The following is a 6,000-nucleotide window of genomic DNA, read 5'->3' on the forward strand; positions in this document are numbered from 1 at the left end:
GATTTGGGATGATGACGTACGCCGTGACGCTAACCCAGCTAATGGGCAGCTAATGATGCCGCTTCGCCAAACAAAGGAGGCTAACCGGTTTGAAGTGCTAGTCATTGGCCACCTGGAAATAACCCTGTACATCTATTTGTCTATATTCCCTGGGGGAGGAATATAAGGAAGAAATCGTCACAGAAAGTAGCTCAGGCTGCGACAGGCACGTAGCTGAAGTCTGGACGTGAGGCAAAGCGTGAGGCGCAGCACCGCTGTCTGCGCCGCACGGAAATCTGTTAAACCAAGCCAAAAACGGGGAAGGGAAAAAAAAAAAAAAAAAAAAAAGAGAGAGAGAGAATAAACACGGTCGGTGAAGCCTGAGGAGTCATGTCGGCACGGCAGCGCCTGCGAGCCGGCAGCACCTGCTCGCCCCGCTGGACCCCCCCTTGCGCAGCCGCCTCCGCGCAGCCCCGCGCAGCCCCGCCGGGCGCGGCTTGCAGCGGAGCCCCTGCGTGCACACAGGTTGCCTGTGCCCCTGCGGCGCTGACGAGCCGCGGGGGAGCCCTGCGGTGGCTCGGGGGAGAGAGGGATGGGGGGCGCGGCTGGCAGGTGTCAGCGATGCGGTCGCTGGGGGATTTTAAGCTTTGGTTGGTGGCGGAGGCTAACGCCGTCGTGGGGATGCGCCGCCCGCGAGAGCACGGCTCTTCAGCCCCTTGCCCCGCTCTGCCGCCGCGTACTGCCAGGGGCAGGAACTTCGCTGAAAATCTTCAAAACGCGCCAACTGTCCGTACTAGAAAGATGGAACACAAATCCCGGTGGGAAGCCCGCATGCTGCGGGATCTCCCGCTCCCCTCGCAGGAGGGGGACGGCCCCGGCCGCGGAGGTCCCCGCCGCTTCCGCGCCCCGCGCAGGGCAGGGCGGGGGAGAGCGGCCCCCTCCCGCTCCGCGCCGCGCTCCCGCCTCGGCCGCTCCTCCCCGCTGGGTCGGGGAGATCCGCCTGGGATCCAGCAGGACTCCCCCCTCTACCCGGCCCCGGCGGCCCTGCTGGTGCTACCGCTGGTGCCGGCGCCCTTGGGAGGGGGAAGGAGGGACGGGGACGGACGGACAGGACAGGGGGAGATGGTGGCGGCGGTGAATTAGGAGACGGGGAGGCTGCAAGAGCTGCTGCTTTATAGTTAGGACCCGGGCTGTACTTGTCCGGCTCAGGCGGAGAAGAGCGCTGCTGCGCGGAGGCGGCAGCATCCTCCACTCCTCCCCTCTGCAGTGCGCCTCTCCAGCCCGAAACCCGCCTGGAGCCGCTGCAGAGCCAAGACACCCGGGCCCGAGCAAGGGCTCTGGTGCGACCCCCAGCCCGCCCCCCCGCCCCCTTCCCCGCGGCTCAGGCTGCCCTGGGCTCCGTTCACAGCTCAAACCGCTTACTCGGAGCGGCGGGGCCGGGGCAGGGTTGGTCCGGCCCAGGTCGGGCGCGGAGCAGCTGCAGGGGGGCCGCAGCGGGCGGGGGGGCCGCAGCGGGCGGGGGGGCCGCAGCGGGCGGGGGGGCCGCAGCCGCCCTCTCCGGCGCTTCCCGCTGGGCCGGGCCGCGCCGCTGCCGGGTGCGGGCGCTCCGTCCGGAGGGTGGGTTCCGCTTCTAACGGGGAGATCACGTAAATCTTCAAATCTCCTATGAAAATTAATAAAAACACACGAAATCCTAGACAGTCCATAGCAACTGATTTTTATCTACCGTTTTACGCGCTTCATTATCCACCTAAATATAACCACCCCGCGATTCAATGTAGTTTACGGAGACCACAGGCATTTTTGGCTTCTCTTAGCCTTTTCATTCTAGCGCTGGCAATGGGCTGACTTCAGACTTCTCTCAACAGTTGAATATATCTGAGGGTTGGGATAAGACCAAGGAGGTAGAAAAAAATAGACTGCATACAGGGTACTTGTCTCGGTGCCTCTTCAAACCTACTTGGGGAGCCCTAAGGGCTTCGAACCCCGTATTTCTGTGCGTCTCCCTGGGCGCTCGTTCTCTGTCACCGTTACGCCCCGCCGGACAGTTTCTCTGGAGGCTGGAGACCCCGGCCGGGCTTGAGGGAAGGCGGGGGTTGGCTTTAATCAGCATTGTCAGAGAACCAGAATCAGGTGTGGATATGTTTCAGGCCATGTTTACATCAATCAGTATTTTCGTTACAATCTTGTCAACAGTTTTAATTCAAAGCGTATGCTAAAACCGGAGAAATTAAGGGGTACAAGGAAGAGAGTTATTTTTAGAAAAATATTGCTAAATAAGTCGGCATGGCTGAAATATTTTGATTGCACCAAAGGGTCAGATTTTTTTTTTCTCAGCTTTGCCGGCAACGTGATGGCTCGGTACGGTGTATGAGGACGGTCTGTAACTTTAGCGAGCTCCGACCGTGGCCTGCCAACGCGGAGGAGCACACGGTTCCCCCCCCCCGAACCCTTCCCTGTGTGCCTCAGGCGCAGCTGTAACACCACCACCACCACCACTCCCCCCCGTTTTCCCCAGCACCGGCCGGTGCAGGCGGTGCTAGCGCGGGGGTTCTGCGGACAGGAGTAACCCCCGCGCCGCCCCGCGCAGCACTCCGCTTGCAGCACCCGGGGGACCTGCGGCGCCCTGCGCTCCCTCGTCGTCCCCGGTGTTGCGGCCAAAGAGAGGGCGGGACGCCGCAGCGACTCCCCAGGGTTTTTCGCGGGTTCGCAGGGGCCAGCCGATGCCAGGCGCGGAAAGCCGCGGAGAGCATCTCCCGCAGAGCCGGCTCAGCCACCCTGCCGCCCCGCTCAGGAAGTTAAATCCAGCGGATTACGGGCTAAACCGACAGCGAAGCGCTCCTACCTGCGCTGTATTTTTGTCTTAGCTACTTGCGCGGGGCTGGGGCGGTCCGGCTGCGCGGCGCGGTGCGGCCGCCCTGCGTGCGTCCCGCCGGCTCGTTTCGCTCCCGCTCTCCGGCATCCCCAGCTCACTTTTCACATCAAATAGGCCATTAACTTTTGATCCTTGCTGTTACATTCCAGGTTTCCCAGTGATGTTTCCTGAACACTGAGTGCCCCCCGCCCCCACTGCTGTCTCACTTGGCATTTAAACGCGGCCCGGTAGATCTGAATTTCTGACGAAAATGTAGTTTTGAATATATGCACTCATTCGTATCTTCGCGCTTGGCCTCACATCGAAATCCCTCTCAGAGGAGGGACCTAACGTTTTAGATGCCCCAGAAGAGTGTTGAATTTTTGGCTTGCTTGCATCTTTCAGCAAGCGAGCCAGAATGAGACCTCTTAAAACACCCACTAATGCCTGCGAAGACAATTTCCATAACTTCAAAGCCCTTACGCGACTATTAGCAATGGCCGTGCAAACAGCCAAAAGGATCAGAGAGACCTTAGCTACCCGTGTTGAGGACCTCATTACACAGAAGTAATGACTCAAACTTCAGCCGAATAGGTTTTGGGGTTGGTGTCCCCCCCCCGCCCCCCCCGAGTGACTGAATGTAGTGTTGAAGGGGCACCCCCAAGGTGCTACAGGAGGTCCCCTCTGCGAGGCAACGGGGCCGGCCCAGAGTGGGTGGAAGGGGATGATTTCACGCATATACCTAGTTTTGCACCCCGGTCTCTGCTTCCCCAAATACTCGCTGCGAGGGGACCTGGCGGCGCAGCCTCGGGGTAGGTCCCTGCCACATCCCTCGGAGCATCACTCCGGGCCCGTGTCCCCCTCAAGCCTGGGAAGTATCGTCAAAGCAGCCAAGGAGGGAAGCGTTCAAAACACAGGGCTCAGCATCCCCATCGCGGCTCCGCGCAGCCTCGGGCCCGCGGAAGCGGCTGCGCGGCTGCGGAGCGGCGCGGGCGGCGAGCGAGGCTGGGCCGGGGCAGCTGCGGCCGGCGGGCACCGCTCTTCTCTCTCCCCTGGTTTGCACGGTCAGATTTGATCGTGGTATAATATTTATTTTAGATTCGACGTTTCGTTAGGTTTCTTGACAACAACTTCGCTTTCTGGAATATTTCCAGGTGTGTGCTCAGAAGAGGCCTGAACAAACTCGGAGAAAGTAAACTTAAAGTCAGGCTTTTTCCCCCATATATCTAAGGATGAGGTTTTATCCTATTAACTTGTCAGAAATGTGTTGCAATGCCTTCATATCTTTCTGTTCATTAAAGGAATAGTATCCTTTTATTTCCTCATCATTATAATAAATACTTGCCTTGTGAGTTAATATTTTCTTCTAACATCCTGCTACGAACACAGTTTTCCCGAACATACCAAGTAATTTTCTTTACTGATCTTCATGAGGATATAGTAATGACAGATAAGCAAGTCTTGCATTGTCAACAAAATGATTAAATTACACGGGTCAGCCTCTCGGACTGCTACAAGTTAAGTCGAGCCAGAGTGTTCTAAGGAAAATGAGGAACGTTAAATATCTACAAGTTTTCCAAGGTCCTAAAATAAGACACTTTGGATTAAACTCTTATATCTGGTAAACTTTAGTTCCAAATTTGCAATAGCGACTCTGCACTTAACTGCTTCCACAAATGGTCTAATGTAAAACTGATGCACAATTCCATATTTGCAGAATATCACCTTAAAGAAGTGTATTGACACTCTGAAGGGTTTAGCCTCCCATTAATACCTGTATTATGTACACAGGGTTCTGATTTCAGGCCTTTACTGCTGAAGAACCTCATCTACAACTGTAGAAAGACCAGAGCTAAGGATATTATCCCGTTTCACATGGCATATTGAGTTTGAAGGTCATAACGAACAACAAAAACTACCAGAGAGTTTAAAATATAAAATATGATTTAATTGATAATCTACTTTATAATCTGGTTTTAGCAAGTTATTTCACGCAGGAAATTTCTGTAAATCCATGTATTCATAAATAGCTCTGTGAGTAGTTTAATTAAAATTACAAACATGAGTGTATAGGGTGTTAGATCTTAGAAAGCATTAGAGATTAATTTATAGATACTGGAAAAAGTGTTCAAAACTCACTGAAAGTCAGAGGGACTTTGACCACTGACCTGGGGAGCTGTGAGAAGCTTCTATCTGCAGCGACACAATTACCAGATTATGAAACTGGAAGACGATCTTTTTATCAGCTCCACACAATGTTAAATTGCTGTTTTTCCCACCTCCCTCCATCTTCAGCAGTTTTAGACAACTCCCTGTCAAAAAAAAAAAAAAAAAAAATACTGACAAGCTAACTGAGTATTGGGGGGGAAATGAGCAGTGTAGCAGAGGGAGAAATACTGGAAGTTTTATTTTCTAAATCAGCATCTCATGTGGAGGATAACAACAAACATTGGAGGTATTAAAAACACAAGCGCTACAGATGAAAATGGTTTCTCCTGAGGAGTCAAAGAAAACATAACCAAGAGTTAGAAGATTAAACAGATTTACTTTTGAGTGGACTATGTGTTATTTTTCTTTTCGTGAGATCTACCAAAGGAGTAAGTGAAGCTCTGTTGTCACATGTGGCTCGCCAGCGTGGCATTATAGGTGCCAGTTCGTACTGGATCCCAGTAGCATCTGCCTCAGAAATGTTTCCATGTTCTATTAGAAACCGTTACTGGAAACGGTCCTTTTGAATCTTGTGGGTTTTTTTTCTAGTAATCAAAATTTCTCTTTTAATTGCATCGAGGTGTAGCTGAGGGCTGCATCTAACTCTGGAACCGTGAAGCTCTGTTTTACTAGTCCTTCTTTGCATGGGTAAGTCAGGTTTATAACCATGGCAGTGCTTTTGTTCATAATGCCTGTGCCAGAGCAACATCTAGCTCACGCGTCACAGCTGCACACATCGTGCAGGGGACTAGGGGCAACAGCATTAAAAGTGTCTGCTGCAAAAAGACCGAGACAGTCAAGAGGACGATTACTGACTAAGGAGGTCCCATTTTATACTCCCTTTCTAGCATGAAGCTTCACTTAAGTAAAACAATGAATATTTTAGAAACTAAATGTATGCTTGAGTTGCTTCTAGAAAGTTAAACCACAGCGTAGACTGAGTGCTGGGTTGGTTTTGG

Source organism: Athene noctua, chromosome 2, assembly GCF_965140245.1.
Source record: "Athene noctua chromosome 2, bAthNoc1.hap1.1, whole genome shotgun sequence".
In the NCBI taxonomy this organism is placed as follows: Eukaryota; Metazoa; Chordata; class Aves; order Strigiformes; family Strigidae; genus Athene; species Athene noctua.